Here is a 25,184-nt window from a genome sequence, read left to right on the forward strand (position 1 = left end):
TTCAAAGCAGCATTACTTTCACCAAAATTACTACTAAATATTTCATAGTTACCGTTGATGCTTCCACAACTGGATGTGGCGCTATTTTGAGTCAAGAACAGCAAGGCAGTGATTTACCAATTTGTTTCGCTTCTAAAGCATTTAATAAAGCAGAGCAGAAAAAATTAATTATAGAATTGGAACTCTTAGCTATTTACTTCGCAATCAAGCAACATCCACCATATGTTAATGGCACCCATTTTATTGTAAAGTCAGATCACAGACCTCTAGTATACCTTTTCAATATGAAAGACCCATCTTTAAACTTTCAAGAATAAGGCTAGAACTAGCTGAATATAATTTCACTATTGTATATATTAAGGGTAAATCAAACGTCGGTGCTGATGGACTATCGCGCATTACAATCGATGAGATTAAGGAATCGAACAAACAAATTTTAGCAGTACAGACAAGATCAATGACAAAACGGCAAAGCCATGAAAACCTTCCTAGGAAAACTGACAAAAACAACGAAAAACAACTTTTCAAAAAAGATTTCCGCGCAAAAAATCTGAAATTACTTACGATAAAAATAATAAAACAGCAAATTTGAGAATTTTTGCGCACATAAAACATAAAAAACTCGAGTTACTTAGTTTCGAGCTTGTTAACGAAATAATTACTTTAGAGAAATTACTTTCGAGGCTTGAATCAGAAACCAGCAAACGAAAAATTAAGCAAATAGATGTTTAAGGATGATATTTTCTTCGATCATTTTTCAATTACAAATTTAAAAGACCGCGGAAATAAAATTTTAAAACCAATAGAAACTATTATAACAGATCCGGTAGAGATTGTAACAGACAATGACAAAAACTTAAGTTAATGACTATTTACCACGACGACCCAATTTCAGGAGGATATTGTGGTATGAAAAACTTTACGCAAAACTAAGAACAAAATTTTATTGGAAAAACATGACTCGTGATATAGCAAAATATGTTAAAAGTTGTAACAAATGTCTTTTGAACAAGGTTAAACCAAAAACTAAATAAAACCTTGTTATAACATGAACACCCTGTAAACCTTTTGAAATATTAGTAATTGATACAATAGGACCCCTACCTGAGTCCAAATGTGGTAACAAGTTCGCACTTATCATGATTTGTGACATGAATAAATATTTGGTAACAATAGATGTACCAGATAAATCAGCAAAAACAATAGCATCTGCACTTTTTGAAGGATTTATTTTAACATACGGCACAATGAATTCCGTAAAATCAGATTTAGGTACAGAATTTAAAAATGAATTATTTGAAGAATTAAATAAACTTTAAAATATTAAACATAATTTTTCAACTGCATACCATCACGAAACTATTGGTACAATTGAACGTAATCATAGAGTCTTTAATGAATACTTACGTGCATATTTAAACGAATCCTTTTCAGACTGGGATGTATATTTAAAATATATCACATTTTTACACAATACTACCACAAGCACAGTTTTCGACAACCAATTGTCTCCTTTCGAGTTAGTTTTTGGAAAAAAAGCAACTTTGCCTAATGAATTAAGAAAGAAAAAATTTACCCAATTTATAATGTCGAAAGCTATGCTTGTTTAGGCCACCAGCCTAAATATTTCGGACCACCCTAACACGCACATTAGTTATTTATTTATTATTATTACCGGTAACGGCTAACACCAGCCGAGAGCTAACTTTGAAGGGGAAAAACTCAACGAAAGTTAGCTATCGGCAGGTGCCGCGGACTTGTTCGCGGTTTTGAACTTTTTTTTCTATTTTGGAACGTCAACGAGCCAGCAGCTATCTCACAGGTGAGTTATCATATTACGTATCTTTGCATAGGTTGTGCATATAATTTACGCTATAATCGCACTTTGCTATTGTGATTCTTCTTAATAATTGCGATTTTTAACATTAGAATTTGCACTTGGCAATTGTCTGGCAATCAGCCACCAATATTTCTATTTTGAATTGTAATTTATCCAACAATTTGCGGTCGTCATATTACTAACATTTGCCGTGCACGAATGTGTAATTAACAATTTTAAGAACATTGAATTCGAATTAGTTTGTGAAGCAATTCCCTTTTTGATAATAAATAAAGCTGAGAATTACATTGTTTATAACGTGAATACATTTGTTATTACTCGCCCTAATTCTTTTCTTTGCTTTCTTTTTATTTGCGACGCACACGCCCGACTTCCCCGGGTCCACACTGCCCCGCAAAACATTGGTCCTTACGCGCCGAGAAAATCAAGAATCCCCAGACAACATAGGTGATTTACCCCAGAATCAGCGCAGCGGAATAATTGAAAAATATTAGCAAACCAAGAGAAATTATTTATAAAAGTGTTAAATTGGAAAAAGTAATCGGCGAAACAAAACCACCTAGCACAACATTTTTGGCAACTCGCTATCACACAACACACATTCTGCCATAAAATCATCACATACATCGGGATCACATCATCATAATATTACTATCACATCATACAGTCCATTAATATCAACATCAAACAGTCCACACGAAATCGCATACAATCCATTGATCATCACAGGTCATAACATCATACAGTCCATTACAGTCAACAGCACATCATACATTTCAATATCGCAATTCATCACATCATCTACGGCACATACAGTCCATTATTATCGCATACAGTCCATTTATCTCATCAATCAACTAAAAACACAAGGTACGTGGTTGCTTGGTATTGCACATATTTTTTTTAATTTACGTGTTTTACGTAAAAGTGCACTGTGTGATAGTTACTAAAAGAGGCAAAGCAAGTGAAAATTGTTAGATTTCGTGTTTTTTAAGCACACAATCGCCTTTGACGATCGGGTAATTCCCCCCACCAGTGGTAAGGGTTACTCGACACCGCTCAAGGCAGACAGGCAGTGAATTTTTTTTTAGTTTTTTTTCACATTCATCGCTGCACTGTATTGTACCCCTCGTCTTCACAGTCGTTGACAAAACTTCCTAGTCAGGAACCATATTTTCACTTGGTTGATAGCCTTAGCTTGTCTATCACAGAATTCACTTTAGTAATCAGTTTGCGAGCTGAAATATTACCAAAAGCCAAAAAGTATCACTACGTTGGGTGGCTAGTGGCTCATCACAATTGGTCACAGACACAATTTTATACTGATCATTTTTATATTATATAGCTGTATGTTTTTCAGCGTTTTTATAATAAATAATTAAAAGGGCAGTTGTCCACATTCTTAAGATGTGCAACAGTACGGAGCACAAATTACGAAATTGCCAAAAACTCCGTAGGTTGTCCACGTCAGGCAAAATCGAATTTATCAAAAACAATAGTTATTGTCTGAATTGTCTGTCGGGTGGACACACCGTGACACGATGCACTAGCCAATTCAATTGCAGCACGTGCCACGCAAGGCACAACACCTTGCTCCATCTTCCGACAGCACAACCAAAGACAACTCCTCAAAGGTGGACTCAAAACGCCACCGACAATTCACCTTCAACCTCACAGCAGGCTAGGGCAAGGATGGAGTCTGAAAAAAGACAAGATAATACTAATAACGTCTCTTCGTGTCATGCTAACACCACTAAAGGGGTGTTATTAGGAACAGCGCGGGTTCATATAATGTACAACGGGGTGAAATTTTCCGCCAGAGCGCTGATAGACTCTGGGTCCGAATGCTCTTTCATAACTGAAAGACTAAAGAAGCGAATAAACATTCCGTCCAAACGTTTGCATGTGCAGGTGTCAGGAATAAATAATACACCATCTGCACAGGTAAAGGAATCATGCTCAATTAACTTAGGTTCGCTTACAGACCCCTTAGTAAGCATCCATACAGTGGCCCTAGTCCTGCCTCAATTAACAGGGGACCTTCCGACTTGCCAAGTAAGCGCAACGACTCGGCAAGCATTCCCTGATCTGATTCTGGCGGATAAGAGGTTCTTCATTAATGAACCAGTCGACCTCATACTTGGAGGCGATATTTATCCCCAGATCATACTAAACGGTATACGGAAGAACGTCCTAAATACGCTTCTCGCCCAAGAAACCGTCTTCGGTTGGATTTTAACCGGTCGTGCAGATGCACCTCACCCAACTAATACACGAGTATCCTTTTTCAATGAAATTAGCCTAGACAAGCAGCTAGCCGCTTTCTGGGAACTTGAAAACGTACCTACAAAAGAGGCCCTGACCGAAGATAATGCCTATTGCGAGGCCCTATATAAAAACACAACGGAAAGGAATTCAGATGGAAGATATACTGTCGCCCTTCCATTCAAACAAAGCTTCCCAAAAACCGTCTGTTTGGGCCCATCTCTCAAGAGCGTCTGCTCTCAGTTCTATCGGAACGAGACGCGCCTAGCCAAGACCCCGGCCCTACAGATGGAATACAATAGGGTACTGACAGAATATGTCACGTTAGGGCACATGACTAAGGTGCACACCGTAGTACCACCACAATCAACTGATTGCTATTTCTTACCGCATCATGCGGTGATCAAAGAAGAAAGCACAACGACTAAAGTAAGGGTCGTATTCAACGCGTCGTGCCCGACATCCAATGGCATAAGCCTGAACGATGTTCTACACACCGGCCCAGTACTTCAATCCGACTTAACAATACTGCTCCTCCGATGGAGATTCTACAAGTACGTCTTCAATACGACATTGAGAAGATGTACAGGCAAATTTGGGTAAAGGAAAATCAAACCCAATACCAAAGAATAGTTTTTCGACTCAAAGCAGAGGACCCTGTCAGCGTGTTTGAGCTCAACACGGTAACCTTTGGGGTAAACTGTGCCCCCTATCTAGCGATCAGAACCCTACATCAACTTGCTGATGACGTCGAGGCGTCTCTGCCAACCGCAGCGCATATCTTGCGAAACAGTATGTACGTCGATGACGTCCTTGCAGGGGGACATAGCATCGAGGCAGCAATCGCGGCCCGCGATGAAATCACAGCTGCATTAAAGTCAGCAGGATTCCCTCTGCGAAAGTGGACATCTAACTGCAGTAGGATACTACAGGGCATACCCAAACCTCACAGGCTTACGGAAGACTTTCTGGAATTCGAGGACGCGAGCATGGTAAAAACCCTAGGCATCCGTTGGAACGCGCATTCCGACTATTTCTATTTCACAGCGAAACCAATCGAAAACCAAGACATCTTAACAAAAAGGGCGATCCTATCGGCCATCGCCAAACTCTTCGACCCGTTAGGCTGGCTTGCTCCAGTTATCATCGTAGCTAAGAAATTAATGCAGAACATTTGGCTGGAGGGGACGGATTGGGATGAACCGGTATCCACAATCACTTTAGATCGGTGGCAAACCTTTATGCAGGAGTACCCTGCCATTAACCGGATTCGTATACCTCGGTGGGTGCACTTCACCCCAACCAACGATATAGAAATTCACGGCTTCTGTGACGCGTCCGAAAAAGCCTACGCGGCTACGGTTTACGTGCGAGCTAAGATCAACGATAGGGCAACGTTAGTCTACTCATGGCGAAAACGAGGGTGGCACCAGTAAAAACAATTTCACTACCAAGATTGGAGTTATGCGGTGCCGTCTTGCTGGCTGAAACTTTGGAAAATGTGATGGAGAACCTGAACTTAGGCACATTTAACATGTACCTATGGACAGATTCGACCATTGTCCTCGCATGGATTCGAAAACCCCCGTGTTCCTGGTCAACATTTGTAGCTCACAGGGTAACGAAAATCGTCGAGAAGGTAGGAACTAAAGCATGGCATCATGTCGAGTCCGCATCAAATCCAGCGGACTTAGCCAGCAGAGGACTTCCAGCCACGGACCTAGTCGACAACTCTTTGTGGTGGCAGGGACCTTCTTGGCTGCAAGAAGGCAAAGCAAAATGGCCATCTCAAGGCGAACAGGAGTACCACACAAACATCGAAGAAAAACGAGTACAAGTGCATGTAGCAACGAACATCAACAATAGCGAGGATATTCTTGATCGGTTTTCCGATCTATCAAGAGCGTTGCGGGTAATCTCCTACATTATACGATTCTCGAATAGAACACGTCCAAAAACTAAAATGTCCTTTAAGGCAGAGTCTCACCAGATCTCGCCCGACGAAATCAAGGCTACGACTAGCCGCCTCATAAGGATATCCCAAACCAACCACTATGCCGAAGAAATAAGCTCTCTGAGAACTAGGAAACCCATCGCGATCAAAAGCGAGATTCTCTCTCTAAACCCCTTTATCGACGAAGATAATGTCCTTCGGGTGGGGGGTCGCCTCAACGCATCCCGGGACGTTCCCGTCGACGAGCGTCACCCGATAATCCTCCCTTACGCCTGCCGACTCACCCGTCTCCTGGTCCAGTTTGTCCACACCATTTCCATACATGGCGGAAACCAACTAATGCTGCGGCTCCTACGCACGCAGTATTGGATACCTCGGGTCAAAAACATGATCCGATCCATCATACACAACTGCAAGGCCTGTACGCTATTCCGCAAACGTTCCCCGACGCAACTCATGGGAACCCTCCCTGCGGAACGCACTACCTTTAGCAGGGCATTTACCAACACCGGGGTGGATTTCGCAGGACCGTTTGACATAAAGTCTTACAGCGGACGAGGATGCCGCATGTCTAAGGGTTACGTCTGCCTATTCGTCTGCTTTGCGACTAAGGCGATCCACTTAGAGGCGACTAGCGATCTCAGCACCGCCGCGTTTCTAGCAGCATTTAGTCGGTTTGTCTCCAGACGAGGATGCCCGAAAAACCTCTATTCCGACAACGGAACGAACTTTGTCGGTGCGTCGAGGGCTCTCCGCTCAGAGGTCAAGGCATTCCTCGTTGATGCGCGCAACCAAACCCTCTCTAAATAAGCCCACCAAACCCTTACATGGCATTTCATACCAGCAGCTGCTCCTCATATGGGCGGACTGTGGGAAGCGGGAGTCAAGAGTTTCAAAACCCATTTCAAAAAGATCGCATTGGATCATAAATTTACTCTAGAGGAGTTTAGCACCCTCCTGTGTAGGATTGAATCCTGTCTCAACTCCCGACCCCTAAGCCCATCTTCCAATGACCCGTCCAACCTGGAGCCACTCACCCCCGGGCACTTCCTCGTCGGGGGCCACCTACTAGCGCCACCCGAGATTGACGTCAGCGAGAATCGCGCTTCACTCGTCAATCGATGGGAAAAACTTAAGGTGCTGCATCAAACCTTCTGCAAGCGGTGGAAAACGGAGTACCTCACCGAACTGCAGAAGCGCGTTAAGTGGAAGCATCCACAATCGAATCTCAAACAGGGGGACTTAGTCGTCATTAAAGAGGACAATCTGCACCCCAACGAATGGAGACTAGGTCGGATAGCCAACCTCCATTATGGCCCCGATAACCGAGTTCGAGTCGTCGAACTTGATACGGCAAGAGGACAAACCACCCGACCAATCACGTAATTGGTCCTACTACCACCCTCCAGTGAGGGTGAGGGAGACTTGTAACTCCCAACCGTTATAACCAACAACCCGTATAACCCAGCTCTCGTTCATCCTGAACGAGGCCTACAACCCGCTTAACCCAGCTCTCGTTCATCCCGAACGAAGTCAACAACCCACTTAAACCCGCTCTCGTTCACCCCGAACGAGGCCAACAGAACCCTACCGCAGATCCGCTATCTGCCACAGAATACCAGTGAATCAATAATCATGATTTTGTCTTAAAACATCTACATATCAATTCTAAATATTCCCGCGGAAAAATTCCTCCAATTCTTTTCTCCTAGGGAGAAGAAAAATTGGGGAATAGGAATTTCGAATTTTCGAAGTCAGCTGTTTTGTCAATTGAAATCTCATTGCGCATTTCTTATTTTGTTTAAAAAAAAAAAAAAATTTGTAAGGTCTAATGATGGTTGCTAATTTGTTTGAAATTAAGAAATAAGGTGTAAACCACGCACATTATTGCATTTCATGTGAAATGAGTAATGAATTGGTGCCACAGCAACATCAACTGAGGAGCATAAGAAGAAGACGGCGGGATAACACAAATCCGCCGGAGAGGCCTGCTCTCATTCTGCAAAGCAAATTTCTGGCGGCCATGTCGAGTTGAGTTCGTCCTTCGCCATATACAAAAATCTAATTAAGCCTTCTTAAAATCCTTGCGCAATTTCTGGATGGCTACATCAAGTATACAAAGAGCTCTTCCGTTGCTTATGATACTTTTCGACTTAAAATAAAGAATATTGTGGTTGTTGATGCGGTTGTATTAACAGTGAGAATATTGTGGTACAATGCAAATACATATTTTAGCACACATTTGTACAATTAAGTGTTCTTTCTTAAAAGAACCAATTTCCTTTAACTATTTTGATGCATTCCCTTTAACTAGTGGAAAAACTCCTATGATGGCAAGGAAATATCCCTCTCCCTCACAGTCATAATACCTACTCTTCTCCCATAACTGGTTTCCTCCTTTTCGAACATTGTTCAGAATAGGAGGAAAGGGAGACGTGAAAGAAAACTCACAAGGAATTTCTATTTAGAATACGAGGACTGGGAGAAGGGAATTGGGCTGCTAATATTTTATTACCTTAACGTAATATAGTTTACCATCATACCTTTAAATCCGTTTGGCGTATCAATCTCCGTCATGTGGTGCGCAGGTTCTGCACGTTCCTGTGGTTTGGCTGTAGGAGCATTTGAGGTAGTTGTTTTGTCAACGTTGTTCCACCTGTTAAATTAACTGCTTTTGAAATTAAGGTGATTTTAGCTATCATTACTACCTACTTACCTCAGCACTAGTCCTTGAGTAAAGTAATTCCGACCACATCGGGGTGCTTGTATTCTGATAGCACTGGTAGATACTCATATGTCGTCCTCCGAGCGCAGTAGATTCGACTCCAATTTCGAAGCGCGGCCACCAAGTCTAGACCCCATTTGGCTACCAGATCGTGAATATGAGCCATTGGTATTGCCGGAATCTTCTGCCGATTTATTAATGAAACATGACTTAATAATCAAGGCATTGAGCGTATATGCAGTATTACGACGTTTTCGTCATTTAATACGCTTATCACCGTTTCGTTTTGAGGATTTTTGCGCTGCATTGACAAGTGTCGAACAAAGTGCACCAATTGCAGACGTACATTTTATGTTAGTGAAGGCATTTTTACGTGAAGAAAATCTTCAGGGAACTCACTTTGGTCCTTCAGGGAACTCACCTTTGGACCACTCGATCCAAAAGATACGGTGAATATAAGTTTCCTATCTAATTAATGGCATCACATGGCCGGAGGTATTACGTAGCTATGTAGAGAGCGATATAATTTTTAGTCGCGAAGTATATAATATTTTATGTGCTGCTGGCGATTATCCATTTACGTGTGTTAACGATCGCATTATAGTTTTACAATTTTTAACCAATCAATTTTACAAGCAATGCTATACGAGACGTAATGTTACAAGAGGGTCCAATTCATTACGATGATCATCGTCGTAGATGTCTAGATTAGGCGATCTATTATGCGGCGCAACATGCCCTGCTGTTTACCATCTCGAATGTGTCGATCCACCATTGCATGATATACCAACTGACGATTGGCAGTGTAATTCATGTAAATCGCATAAAGTTAGTGCTGTTGTGGATTGTGTATTGCCACAAGAGGAACAAGGCGGACCCATAAGGAATGATACTTGTCTCGGATCGATATGGACGTAAACTTTGGTTCATAGCACGTAGAACATTCGTTGAAGGCCAACCTGCATATGATAATGACAAAATTTGGGATTATAGTACAGAATCAAAACTAGAACTACTATTGGGCATACTCGATAAGGATGACTTAGAAGCTGCACTCTATAATCAAATTACTGAGCGGAAAGATGAGATTGTACGACAGATGACATTAATAGAATCCATAACAGAAGAGCATAACAAATATCAAAGACGGTCATATATGGACGAAGAAAAGAAGCAAACGAGGGCATTAAGGCGTGGCACGAATGATGAAGATGTTAATATAAGTTCAAATGCCATCAGCGGCGGCGGTGGAGACAACAAAATGACACGCCTAAAAACAAGTCGGAACACAAAGGAATTTTCACATCTTAAATTGGTTATAGAACATGGTTTTGAAAATTACATAAATCAATATCCATCAAATCCAATTGCGTTGAATAAGCCACAACGCAACGAACAGCGCGATAAACGTCGACATTTATCACACAAATTTTCAGTGACTACCGCATCAGAATTTAAGTGGATTGGTACAACAATGGGTAGTTTGGATAGCATTATACAAACAGTGCGTCAAACGTTATTAATTTTGAAGATAGCATACGAACAGCGTTCATGATACCAAACTGGCGTTTCATGAAATAGAACCTGCGCAAAACTGTATCAGAAGCACGTCGTCCAACAGAATATTGTTTGCTTGGTATTGGTTATATATCAGCGAAGAGGCATGTCGAATCAGGGTTATTAGTGTTGGCGATAGGAGCTGATAGTTTTGTAGCAGCAGCATCTGCACCTTCAATTATTCCCTGCAACTGTTCCTCTATTGCACGCACCCGTTCAGCGAATGTAAATGCAAAATAATCGGCGCCCCCCAATTGTACATTCTCTTTATTACGTTGCTGTAGTTTAACATATAGCCCGGTTTTGACGTTCTTTGTTACGTTTATTTAAACGTTCCAATATGGTCTCTTTTTTATATCAGCATTATCAGCACCGCTTAGCATGATATTACTGCTGCTTGGCTCGGTACTTATTCTACTTGTTTGTTCTTGCTTTGCATGTGCTGAATCACGTGATCTGCCTCTTCCACAGCCCCATTCTGTCTACTTGTAAATACTCCACGTATTGAGTGTAGCCCGTTTTTCGAATGCCCGTAATACCTTTGCCTCCTTCAACTACTTTTATGGTAATATTACATCCCGAAACGTTTGTTGTTGGTTCTGCTATTGCTGTTGCTGGTGTTGCTAACGTCAAGGGTGGTGAAGGTGTATTCGATAATATCACAGAATTATCTGGTGGTTTCGTTTTAGACTGCGGCTTATGTACATTGGCTAATGCATACAATTCCGAAATTACTGTTTCAAAATACCATTCATCCTGAAGCTGATAACTATGTTTGCGCATAGTAACCAGTTCCGAATAGAATGCAAGTAAAATAAGCCATGTTATTTCGCACTGACCCGGCGTGACGCCACCCCCCTTGGTAAATGCAACATCGGCCCACGTTTTCGTATATGCTACATCCACCTTTGTGCGATTCTCCATTGAAAATGATTTGCACATTTTCAGGGAGCCTAATTACAGCTGGATACTTTTTCATAGCAACCAGTAGACTAAATATATGGTTGAAACCATCGATTGGTTTACACCAATCATTATTTGGAGGTAGGGTGAAGACTTGCTCTAATTAGCTGTATGGTTTCGTTAACGCCGCTGGACCGCTCATATTACGTTGCATGACTTCCCATTCGCAACGTGTTGGTATTTGTATCCAACTTTTCATTAATTTGTAGCGGTGTACCTGAAATGAAATAAAAAGAGTACCTGAAATGAAATAAAAGAATAAGAAATTAGAAAATTTATAAGATTATAAAAAAAGGAACGATACTAGTATACTTACCCATCATACGTTTATCCTTCGTAATGAAAATTCATTCAAAATGCCTGTATACTCATTTCCATGAATGAATGACATTTTGAATGAACGAAACAAGGGTGACACTCGATGACATTTGCTTTTGTCTTTTCTTACGCCGTAAACACATTGCGCGCGACCCCATGCATTACAAGTCGGATCCGCGGGATCCAAAATAAAAACTTTATTTTGGTTCCGATAAATGAAAGGTTTGTTTTAGTTTGACAAATTGGTGCATAAAGACACACTCAAAACCAACTTTCTTGTGAAAAAAAAGGGGTGAACCACTCGAGACAGAAATAATTCTCCCGGTTATTTGCATTGATTTCATTGTTAAAAAGGTTAGTGCAAAATTAAAATGTAAAACATAAACAGAAACATGTCACACTCCATAGTGGTCTCGCTTTCATAATAGAAATTGCCTTTGTGTATTGAGGTTCCGATAAGGTTTCGTCAGTCCTGTCAGCTTGAAATCCCAGCAGGAAGAAAGTAGTGTCATCTATGCTTTCGATGTTACAACCAAGGGAGAAATTAAACTTTTTAGAACAGACTTTAAATTTAATGTCGCGTCAGGACTCAGACGCAAGCGTTCCCTAAATACTTTCATGACATGACCATTATGCATTAATACATTGCAATGGGCAGCACCGCACAGCGGCCTCATTCCAACGATTGGAAGAGTGAACAGCTGACAGCTCTACAAATTGCCACACTCGTTAGCGTAGGCTATTCCCGCCAGGGTTGTGTTGGAATCAACAAACACACCACAATTTGTGATTCTCACACAACATGGCCCAAATCAACACAAAGAGTGTTCCCAGACAGCGAGTAAAGGCCTCTTTGTATGCACGACGTCATTTGACTAGTCATTTTACAGGGATTCATAGGTTATATTCACAGCCACATTTGTATCGGCGTGGTTGAGTTTTGTGAACAAATTTTTGTAGGGCAACTACAAGGAGCCGTGAAAATACACGGGTAACTCGTGATACCATCTGCTACACAAATGTAGCGTATATTACCGCATATTGCCTGTATTAGGCAAACACCAAAAAATTACTGCTTTCAATATCAGAATTTCGTTATGATGAGGATATTTACCAAAATTAAAGATACCTTTAGGCGTATCTCAATAAAATTATATTAAATATAACAGTGGTTTCAACCACTACAAACCCATCATTACATCGACAGAATAACTTAATAAGATTATTCGTTCCACACAACCCTTTATCCCGAGTACGCCAACCACAAGCTCGATCAATTAAGCCTCTACCCTCCGCCCATACGCCACCCAACTCCCTTAAAATGCAAAACAAATAATAAAAAGTTCCCGTTCCAGAATGACGGGTTTCTCGGTCAAACGCACCAAGACGGAGCAACGCGTTGACTCCTTCACCGTCTCCTGCCGGTTGTGCCAGAAGAACCACGGCATACGACTATGCCCGCGGTACAGGGGAATGTCGGCAGAAGAACGCCTCCGGGCCGTCCTGATACACCGGCACTGCCCCAATTGCCTATCGCCGTTCCATCGGTTAGAGATATGCCCTAGCAACGACCGTTGCCACCGCTGCCGTGAACCACACCACACTACGCTTCACATGGAGGACGAGCAAGCACGGCCACGCCCGATCCCTTGCGAAGAGCGCGACGACGACGAAAGCGACGAGGTGCTATCGATCAACCTCACCGAGGACACACGATCGTGGGCCCAACAGGTAGAAGAGGAGAAGAAGGAGATGGAAGAGTGCACGAGAGGTGCAGCCGCCTTAGCCATCGCCCCAACGGCCAGTGGAGAAGCACGATCCTTCCGACCGCTGCTTCAGCATGAGAAGCAGAAAAGCAATCAGCGACACATGGAACACGGGGATGGCGCGGAGACCCGTCCTTTCCGCCCATCGCACCGCAATGCGAGTGGGCGCCGGGGCGGCGCGGAGCCGCGTGCGTTCCGCTCGACCCGACTCTCTACTGGCAGAGCGGCCCCGTATCCACCACGCAAGGAGGGTACCACAACCACCCTCGAGCGCCAAACAACAACCCCAGCCGGCTTCAGAAGTGGTCGACTCCGGGATAATTTAACGGCACCGACTATAACTCGAGCATTGATCGCCATCGCGCCGACAGCCATAGTCCGAATTGAGGCAGGAGGCCGTTTACACCTGGTCCGCGCCCTGTTAGACGCCTGCGCTCCCACCAGCATTATCGATGCCAATTTGTGCAAGGATCTACACCTGGAGCGTAACAATACCGCACGTCTGTCGAGGTGCACCATCGTTCTTCGAGGAAAGTATGGGGTAGCGGGAAAAATCACGACCCAAGCCACCGTAATAGCAAACTATGCCAGGTTAAACCCCACGGCAAATCTGGACCCGTCGGTAGCGGCCCCATTCCAGTTCATGAAGCTGGCCGATCCGACGTTTTACCGATCGTCGCCAGTGTTGCTCACTTTGGGCGCCGACGTCTACGCCAATATTATGGTCGGCGGCACACCCGCGTCGACTGTCGGCGGGCTCCTCACCCAAGCCACAATATTCGGCCTCGTCGTGTCCGGAGCCCACCCACTATAAAACCGTAAACTATACCACAAGGTGCATTTTAAACCAAGCAACCCCACGTACTTGAATACTAACGCTTTTCTTTTTCATCCACAGTTCAGCGAGGCTGCAGTACTGCGAGCACGGATGTCCGCCGGAGATCGTACTTACGATCCTACTATACATACGTATCATATTTTAAATTTATTTAGTTTATCCCGCCTTGGGAAGGTTGCTGGCGTACTCACCGAGTTTCAAGTTGCTCGCCGCAAGGGGGCCGGCATGTTTAGGCCACCAGCCTAAATATTTCGAACCACCCTAACACGCACATTAGTTATTTATTTATTATTATTACCGGTAACGGCTAACACCAGCCGAGAGCTAACTTTGAAGGGGAAAAACTCAACGAAAGTTAGCTATCGGCAGGTGCCGCGGACTTGTTCGCGGTTTTGAACTTTTTTTTCTATTTTGGAACGTCAACGAGCCAGCAGCTATCTCACAGGTGAGTTATCATATTACGTATCTTTTCATAGGTTGTGCATATAATTTACGCTATAATCGCACTTTGCTATTGTGATTCTTCTTAATAATTGCGATTTTTAACATTAGAATTTGCACTTGGCAATTGTCTGGCAATCAGCCACCAATATTTCTATTTTTGAATTGTAATTTATCCAACAATTTGCGGTCGTCATATTACTAACATTTGCAGTGCACGAATGTGTAATTAACAATTTTAAGAACATTGAATTCGAATTAGTTTGTGAAGCAATTCCTTTTTGATAATAAATAAAGCTGAGAATTAAATTGTTTATAACGTGAATACATTTGTTATTACTCGCCCTAATTCTTTTCTTTGCTTTCTTTTTATTTGCGACGCACACGCCCGACTTCCCCGGGTCCACACTGCCCCGCAAAACAATGCTAAAGAAGTTAAGTTTAGAATGCAGAAAGCGCACAAAATGGCACAAACCCTAATAAATAAAAATAAGTTACAAAGCAAAAATCTATATTATAAAACGGCTTGTCCGTTAATTGTCAAAATCGGAGATAAAGTACTTTTACGGAAAGAAACACATCACAAACATGAAAATATTTATCAAGGTCCGTTTACTATAACTAAAATTAACGAACATAATATAACTATTTTCGATGAAGTTAAAATAAAGGAAAAGTGGTACACAAAAATCGCCTTAGTAAAGTAAATTAACATTGCTTTGTTACTATGAGTAAACTTTAAAATCCGATACACAAACAAGTGCAAAAAGAATTCAAAAGAAATTAGTATTAGTTTTATTTTCGCCATTTAAGCAGACACGAAGGCTCAAAAACTATTAAAACAAAAAAAACAGACAATAACACAAAATTTTGTTTATTTAAAGAGAAAAAAAATGTATTTCAAAACATTGTTCACACCTGATAACACAATTGTATTCCTTAAGTTACAAACAAAAAAAAAACCCCACTTCCTTTCCCAAATAATTGTTAAAACAAAAAAAAAAGAATATTTAATATGTAATAAAAATTAAAACTTTAACAAAAACTTAAGTGAATATATAAAACATAAATACTTCCAATAAACTACCAAATATGTAATTAAAATTCGGGTATTTTTCTTCTAAGCAATTTAAAATAGTAGCAAAAATGGTTCCGAACTAACGAATTCAAAAGGGGAGGAACACCCTAATGTAAATATATTCGTTCGTTCGCAACAATTTTTGTTGTTAATTGATCACTTTGTCCATTCTTCTTTTCCCCAAAAAGGGAGATGTAAGGATAAAATTCCCCAACTTAATACGTAGCGACACATGTGGCAACGCCATTGCTGACAATGCAAGATGTGTCATTGTGAATGGTGGACTCTGTAAGAAAGAGTAAGAAACATGTTCATTGCAATAAATCTATACAAAATTATGTATGTACTAAGGTTTGCATGGTCGCGGTTGATTATGCTTTGGATTATGCCCTTTTTATATATGTATCTATAGTGAATAATTTTTTTGCATAACTAAATACTAACATATCAGGTTCGAATTTTTGTATGCTGTGTCTTGTGATGGCTTAAAAAAACCGATCTGCAATTGTGTCACAGTGATACCTTCATTTTTTAAAACGGTTGAATAAAAAACCCACACAACTATGTTTACGACATGCAAATGCATCACAGTGATGCCTTGGTTTTAAAAGGAGGTTGTAAAAACGCTAATTTCTAATAATTTTTTTTAATTTCTTTTCTATTGCTAAGTTAAATTCATTTTTTCATTTACATATGTTCTGACTAAATAAATTTCTAAAGAGAAAAATAAACTCCAAAAAGAAAAAACATAGGCATTCCAAAGTGGGATTTATCAAAATTTGCCCCTACGACCCAAAGGGGGGGGGGGGGGGGGGGGGGCATCAGAATTCGTTTTAGAGGTATGGTTCCTTCGGCAAAGTTTCTTATTTTGATCCCTAGAATATGATTTTCACAGAGAAATGGGCGAATTTTTTGCCTCCCCACAAATCGACCCGGCCTAATGTTCAATCATATTGTAATAAGTAGTCAGCTATTGTAATACAATGTGTAAGAAAGTATGCAATTTAGATATGTAAATTAAAATATAAAAATGACGAGTGGCAATAGTGCCATCGGCATTTTTATATTTCACGGCCACTATTATATTGTCGGCCACCTAAGATTGGTGACGTTTATATTTTAAATTCATTGTGCTCGCATATTAATTAATAAAACAAATAAAAATTAAATTGAAATAGAAAGCAAGTAGTGTTTTTAATGTTGTATAAAGTGTGGCGTAGGAGACCGCCTCGTACTCTTTTTATTTAACCATCCATGGCGACTATTTGGAGGCGGCGCCCTCCAAGAGAGTCTTAGCGGAAAAGGGTAACGCCACATGGCGTACCAGCAGAAGGCGAGTACCAGCAAAATTGGAAGGCAGCGGACAACTGAAGTTGTCCAATAAGAAGTGGACCGAATTTTTAGTAGTATTAATCTAATATCTAATATATATTATAAATGGGAAAGTTTGGATGTTTTTATGTTTGGATGTTTGTCCAGACGCTTGTTTTTGTGACTCAATCACGCAAGAACGTCTATACGGATTTGAATGAAATTTGGCACACATATAGCCCATAATCTAGAAGGATCTACTAGGTATATATTTTTTGAAAAGGGGGCAGGTCCCCGCCCCCTAGGGCAGTTATAATTTAATTATTGTATTTTTTCGTCTTTGTGACTGAATCACGCCAGAACGGCTACACGGATTTTGATGAAATTTGGGACAGAGACAATAGTATACTGCCAATTGTTTATCTAACATGGAAAGGGGGAGGGGTTCCCTCGACCCCTTCGAATAAATACTTTTAAAAAATTTTACATATTATAACTTTACGTATACTACCCTTCAACAATATTACAAACTCAATGGGTCAAATAAGTCGAGGGCTTACAAAGTGAGCAGGGACACCCTCCATCCCTCCCCCTCCCCTCCCCCTCTGGTGTAAAATTTATAAATTGGTATATCTCAATACAGATTTTCTTCTAAATCAATAATTTTTGGTATCTGGCTCATACAGATCGAGATCTAAATAATTTTGGAAAAACGATCAGTGGTGCTCTCCTTCTCCTCCCGCCGTCCGCCCTCCATCAATTGTTTTTATTATTACGCTTTCATTAGCATTACCTGTATGTTTGCTTGTTTGTAACTCTTCATTCGCTTCAACGCGCCTGCTGCCTCATTAACATGCTTTTATAATTAGCTTCAACTTATTTGTAATCCCCTCAGGGTCATATCGAGACCCTTCCGGGATTTTTTCAGGATAGTCTTCGGGATCTGTCCGGGATCCCGTCGGGGTCATTTCGGGACTTTTTCGGGATCACTTTGAGACTCTTCCGGGATAATTTCTGGATGGTTTTCGGGATCCGTTCGGGGTCAATTCGGGACTATTTCGGGATCATTTGTTAACCCTTCCGGCATCATTTCTGGATGGTTTTGGGGATCCCTTCGGGTGATATCGCGCCTTTTTCGGGACTATTTCGGTATCATTTTGGGACCCTTCCGGGATCATTTCTGGAAAGTTTTCGGATTCCGTCTGGGATCCTGTCGGGGCAATTTCGGGACTTTTTCTGGACAATGTCAGGGTCATTTTGGGACTTTTACAGGATCATTTTGGGATGGTTTTCGGAATCCGTCCAGGAGTTATTTCTCGACTATTCCGGGTTTATTTGGGGATCCTTCCGGGATAATTTCTGCATAATTTTCATGATCTGTCCGGGATCCCGTCGGAGTTTTCTCGGGATCATTTTCGGACCCTTCAGAGATCAATTCTGGATGGTTTACGGTATCCGTTCGGAATCCCGTCAGGGTCATTTCGGGACTATTTCGGGACCACTCCGGGATAATTTCTGGATGATTTTCGGAATCCCGTTAGGGTCATCTCGGGTCTATTTCGGGATCATTTGTTAACCTTTCCGGCATCATTTCTGGATAGTTTTGGGGATCCCGTCGGGTCATATCGGGCCTTTTTCGTGACTATTTCGATATCTTTTTGGGACCCTTCCGGGATCATTTCTGGGAAGTTTTCGAGATAAGTCCGGGATCCCGTCAGGTTATTTCGGGACCCCTACGGGATAATTTCTGGATGTTTTCGGGATCTGTCCGGGATCCCATCGGAGGTTTTTCGGGACTTTTTCAGGACTATTTCGGGATCATTTGCGGACCCTTCAGAGATCAATTCTGGATGGTTTTTGGGATCCGACCGGGTTCCCATCAGGGTGTTTCGGGACTATTTCGGAATCAGTTTGGGACCCCTCCAGGATAATTTCTGGATGATTTCGTCGGAGGAATTTCGGGACTTTTCCGGGATCATTTGGAATCCCTCCATAGTTATTTGTGGATGGTTTTCGGGATCACGTCAGGGTCATTTCCCGGACTATTTCGGGATCATTTGCGGACCCTTCAAAGATCAATTCTGAATGGTTTTCGGAATCCATCCGGGATCCCGTCAGGGTCATTTCTGGACTCTTTCGGTACTATTTCGGAATCATTTTGGGATCCCTCCGGGTTAATTTCTGGATGATTTTCGGGATCTGTCCGCAATCCCGTCGGATTTATTTCGGGAGGGTTGGTGTCGAAATTCTATATGTACAAAATTCTAAAAACAAAATTCTGCTTTTTAAAATTCTGCTTTTTTAAAATTCTGCTTTCTAAAATTCTGCTTTCAAAATTCTGTATTACAAAATTCTGTATTAAAATATAATGTTAACAATGTTAAAGAGGTCATGTAATTATTTTGAAAAAGTGCGCCATGCACAGTAATTCTGCGTAGAACCCCTTTCTGCATAGGTGGCCTTCGGCCGCGCTTATAAAAAGTAACAATGGGCTACGCCATGCCAAGTCCGACTGTGTGGTATAACCGTGGCTACCGCCACGGTGATGTCCTTCTGCGTAGTATACCCTTCTGCGTAGGCGGCCTTCGGCCGCACTTTAAAAAAATAACCCTTAGCCGATCCAACACCGGCTACGCCATGCCATAATTCCGGAATTTTGACTTCCAGAATTAAACATGCAGAATTTTGAAAAACCAGAATTTTAGAAAGCAGAATTTTGGAAAGCAGAATTTTAAAAAGCAGAATTTTGTTCAAGCAGAACTTTTTTGCAATTTACAGAATTTTTTCACCCAGAATTTTGTAATACAGAATAATGACACGCTCCCATTTCGGGATTACTTTGGGACCCTTAATTTCTGGACAGTTTTCGGGATTTTCCGGGATCCCGTCGCCATCATTTCGTGACTATTTGGTATCATTTTAGGTCTCTTCGAAATCGGTAGTTCAACACACATGCATTTTTGAATTATGAACTTTTATGGCCATGAATTTCCTGCAAGTTATTCGTAATTAAAATTCGGTATGTTTTATCTTTAATGTCTAACCCAGCTTTTTCGTTCTATTTTTAAGTTTTTTAAATGAATCCTGTAACGAACTGTTATAACTATAATTACACTTTTGTAATATTTTAACCAATTAAATACCCGAAAAAAACACTATTTTCATCTAACAAATTCTCTTTGCGTTTAGCTAATTGTATTTTCACTCCTTTGTTCTATGAGTAGTATAATTCTTTCATATCAATTAATTTAACTTAAAAACGAAATGTATTTTTTTTTTTAATTCGAAAAAACTGTATTGTGATATTCATGTAAGCGTGCCTTTCAGGCTATCAGCTCATTTAGTTCTTTTTTTACTGTATTAAAAAAATAAAATACATTGACAAAAACATCTTGCGCAACAAATATAAAAGTCTTATGTCAAATACCAACAGAAATCAACTTTCCTATCAATCAAACATCTATAAATTACATGCGCTTGCTCTGCCAGCAACTGCCGGTAATGCAGTGTTTGTTCTAATCAAATATTCACAATAGTGCCATAGTACAAATAGATGTCTATGTGTGCTCACAATCGTTAATTTTTAACAAATTATTTTAATAAAATATAGCTAAACAAAAAAAGCACTACGACTAATAATGCCCAAAGCTCGCTAATAGCACGAATCCTCATCTTTACAACCAAAACATTAATGTATACATTTGCATTCCAAATAAGAGCGAAAATAATATATAAGATACCCACCAAAACTTTCGAACCTTATATGAAAGGCTGGCGATAAAAGATGTATTTATTTTATGATTGAATAAAAGCTTAACCAATAAAAAATATCCGTAAAAGTTCGGTAGAGAAATAAAACGTCAGTAAAATATGGACTATCATTTCTTCCCTTAAAACATGGACTTATCGTTTTTTCCATAAGAAGAAGACATACTGGATCATTCAATTATGAAAAATTTCCGGGATTATTTTAGGTATCGTATTGAGATTTCTTCAAACCATTTCGAGACTGTTTCGGAACAATTTTTGGGAGGTTGGAGCATCATTTCCGGTACACTTCGGGTTTTTTTAGGTATCATTTCGGAACATCTTCAGGATAATTTCAGGACTATTTCGAAACAATTTTGGAACAGTTACGGGATCACTGCAGAATCATTTCGAGACTATTTTGCGACTTATTGGGGACTATTTCAAGATAGCTTTGGGACTATTTTATGATCCTGTAACTGTCCTGAAATTGTTTCAAATTGGTTTGTAAATAGTTTCGAAATGATTCCAAAAATAGTCCCGAAGTGTAGCCGAAAGTATGCTTCAACTGCCTTAAAATTGTCCCGAAATGATACCTAAAATAATCCAGAAGTGATCCGGAAATTGTTCCGAATTGAATGATGCGGTATGTCTGCTTCTTATGAAAAAAAAAACGGCAATTCCATATTTTAAGGAAAACAATTATAAGTCTAGCTTTCACTGCCGTTTTATTTTTTTACCGCACGCAATTTAAATCGATTTTCACCTGGTCCTTCCAGCGGAGTAGGGGCTGCTCTATTCCTCTTTTTCCATAGAGGGGTTCCGATAAAATTACCTACTTTCTTAGTCGGAGCATAATCTTTCATTCGCATAACATGGTACAGCCAGCGAGCCGCTGCGTTGAAATTCGCTGGACTATGTTGATGCCTGCGTATAGTTCATCATTATATGTTCTTCGGCATTCGCCGTCGACAATGGGTAGAGGTGCGTAAGTCTTTCGAAAAACTTTTCTGTCGAATACTCCCAGAGCAGCTGCATCTAATGTTGTCATGGTCAATTCTTCTGCACCATATAGCAGGACGGGTACGAAAAGTGACTTGTAGAGCATGCATTTCGTTTGCCAAGAGATGACTTTGCTTTTCGCATGGACACTTTTGACTAGGTAGGCTGTCCAAAGTAGCATTTATTGGTAAGAGAGATTCTTCGCAGGGTTTCAGAACTGGTGTTGTTGTTTGTGTTGATGCTGGTTCACAAGTAAACGAAGTCTTTTACTATTTCGAAATTACGGTGACCAACAGTGCCCTGGTTGCCAAAGCGCAAATCCGCTGACTCTTTGCTCGATGGCAGCAGGTATTTTGTTTATTTATCATTCATCATCAATTACATCTTACCCGTTTCTATTTTAAATTTGGAGTAATCAGAACTTACTGCGCGGGTGTTTAGTCCTATGATATCAATGTCGTCAGCACATGCCAGTAAATCCATGCTTTTATAGAATATTGTTCCAGAGCGGTTAAGCTCTGCAGCAAGTATAATTGTCTCCAGCATCAAATTGAAGAAATCGCACTATGGGAGGTCACCCTGTTTGAAGTCTCGTTTACTTTCGAACGGCTCCTATAATTCGCAGGCAATCCATTAGCGCCCGCGGCCTCAATCTGGTTATTCCTAGTCTGACTTCGTCGTAATCGGGTGGGGGCCGAATTTCAGCTCAAGATCCTCGCGCTCACGTATTTCTTCCTCTACTTTTTTCTTCATGTAAAGGCGTCTCGCTTTCCTTTTCAACTCACGGTAGCACTCACACACTTTTCTTGTTGCGCTCGCTTTTAACATAGAGTCCTTTGTTTCGGTTGCAACGCGGAATTCTTCATAGTACCAATTGTTTTCGTGGTCACCTGTAACCAATTTCTTCCTTGGTAACGGTACGAAGTGCTTAAGAGATATGCTTCCACTGCATTGCATTCTTTCGTGTTAACTCAAAACCTCGGAGCCTTGAGGAGGGCGTAGCTAGGCACTGAACATCTTTTTGTGGTGAGCTAACGAGAGTAGGCGACTGCCTGGTAACGCCACTCTTACATAGTCGGTTTAAGGTCTAGCTGGAAGATTTTGCAGCGTCTGTTCACCACAACGTGCGGGCACAAGCGGGCTTCTGTCTTTGTGCAATCGACTCGCTATATAAACCCGCAAACAATAATGTACAATATAACAAACACACTTACAATTTGTCAGCGTAGTGAACGGACGTGTTATTTCGCGCTCTTAGCCTTTTTTTCTATTTTAGCGTTTTAAAAGTTTTATTTACAATGAAAACGTGTCTAAAATGTAATACATAATATTTAAGAATTCATGAGCTTAACACCGGCTTATAATAATTGAATTTCAATTATTATGTTTTCTAAGAGAAACTGAAAAGAATGAAACATTTACTGGCATATTGCTATGGAACCATTTCGAAAACCGCCAACGACCACAAATGACCATTTTCAATGTGGCTTTTGCAAGTCTAAAACTAATTTAAGATGTTCAGACATATCGGCAAGTTCTTTAAATTTGTTCAAAAACAATAAAAATATAATGTTTGATGTGACAATTGTGCCATTGTGTTCTCTCAATCAAAAATCGATAAAGCTCTTAGAAATATCAGTGCATTAGGCAAATTTTTGAAATGTGTTTAATTGCGGTGAGTGCTAGCAAGAGGGCAATAGTGATTCTCTTACTGTGGACGGCGCCATGGTGACGCGCTCTAAGGCGAAGTTCATTGAACTGAAAACAGCAACATTGCAAATCGCTAATCTCCCGTTAAATCGTTCATCTGGTTTGGCTGCTGCAGAGAGCCATTCTTCTGCTACTCCAAGCTCTCTTACGAATACTCAACCACCAACAATATAATTAGATGAGAAAAATGCAAATGTCAACGCTATCTCCAATTTGTCTAACACACGGAGTGTTTCACCTTGCTCTTATTCTGATGCTGGTGCCGCTGGTGCTGGTGATGGAACCATTACGAAAACCGCCAATGTAATCATCATTAGGCAATTTTGTAATGTTGTCAAAGGTTTCACCGGGATTCGAACCGATGATGATGATGATTACGTTGGCGGTTTTCGAAATGGTTCCATAGCAATATGCCAGTAAATGTTTCATTCTTTCCAGTTTCTCTTAGAAAATATAATAATTGAAATTCAATTATTATAAGCCGGTGTTAAGCTCATGAATTCTTAAATATAAGTACAAACTGAACACACCACTAAACAAACATACATGCAATACACAATGTTTGCAAGATGACCATTTTCAATGTGGCTTTTGCAAGTCTAAAACTAATTTAAGATGTTCAGACATATCGGCAAGTTCTTTAAATTTGTTCAAAAACAATAAAATATAATGTTTAGATGTGACAATTGTGCCATTGTGTTCTCTCAATCAAAAATCGATAAAGCTCTTAGAAATATCAGTGCATTAGACAAATTTTTGAAATGTGTTTAATTGCGGTGAGTGCCAGCAAGAGGGCAATAGTGATTCTCTTACTGTGGACGGCGCCATGGTGACGCGCTCTAAGGTGAAGTTCATTGAACCGAAAACAGCAACATTGCAAATCGCTAATCTCCCGTTAAATCGTTCATCTGGTTTGGCTGCTGCAGAGAGCCATTCTTCTGCTATTGCAAGCTCTCATACCAATACTCAACCACCAACAATATCATTAGATGAGAAAAATGCAAATGTCAACGCTATCTCCAATTTGTCTAACACACGGAGTGTTTCACCTTGCTCTTATTCTGATGCTGCTGCCGCTGGTGCTGCTTTTGCTGCTACTGCTAATGCTGCGTGCTCTAAAGCTATCTCCAATTAGTCTAACACACCGAGTGTTTCACCTCGCTCTTACTCTGATGCTTTTGCCGCCGTTGCTGCTTTCGCTGCTACTGCTTATGCTGCGTGCTCTAAAGCTCTTAACATTCATAACAAAAAGGCAAGCAAGAGTGATAATGATACTGCTGATGCCAGCTCTGCCGATTTCAGCTTAAAGATAAATAGGGAGAAAAGCGCAAAAAAGAATGCAGAGTCGTAGAGTTGTTGTTGGATGCAATCTAAGTGAAGAACTTGCTGTTTCTTCTCCCATAAAATGGTTACACTTCGTTTAAACCGTCAGTCAGTCTAATGATATAGTGGAATACGTCTCCAAGCATACCTCAATTAAATCGTCAAACTTATATTGTAATGCGCTTATTAAAAGAGGCATCGATACAAACTCTTTAAGAAGAGTAAATTTTAAACTTGGAACATCTCCTATACTTTATGATAAGCTCTAATATTTGGCCAGCCAATGTAACAATGCAGCCGTTTAAATTTTTTCAAAAGCGGGGACAGGCAGCAACAATAACATAAA

General features: G+C 40.7%; 1 protein-coding gene and 1 pseudogene across 11 annotated transcripts in view; both read left to right on the forward strand.

The window, feature by feature from the left end:
- The window catches only part of Obsc (Obscurin), a 2,548,720-nt gene that overhangs the window by 1,782,796 nt on the left and 740,740 nt on the right, over positions 1 to 25,184 (forward strand). The window lies entirely within an intron of this gene.
- LOC137247305 (nucleosome-remodeling factor subunit NURF301-like) lies at positions 8,854 to 12,704 on the forward strand (annotated as a pseudogene).

Source organism: Eurosta solidaginis, chromosome 3, assembly GCF_040869045.1.
Source record: "Eurosta solidaginis isolate ZX-2024a chromosome 3, ASM4086904v1, whole genome shotgun sequence".
NCBI classification, from domain to species: Eukaryota; Metazoa; Arthropoda; class Insecta; order Diptera; family Tephritidae; genus Eurosta; species Eurosta solidaginis.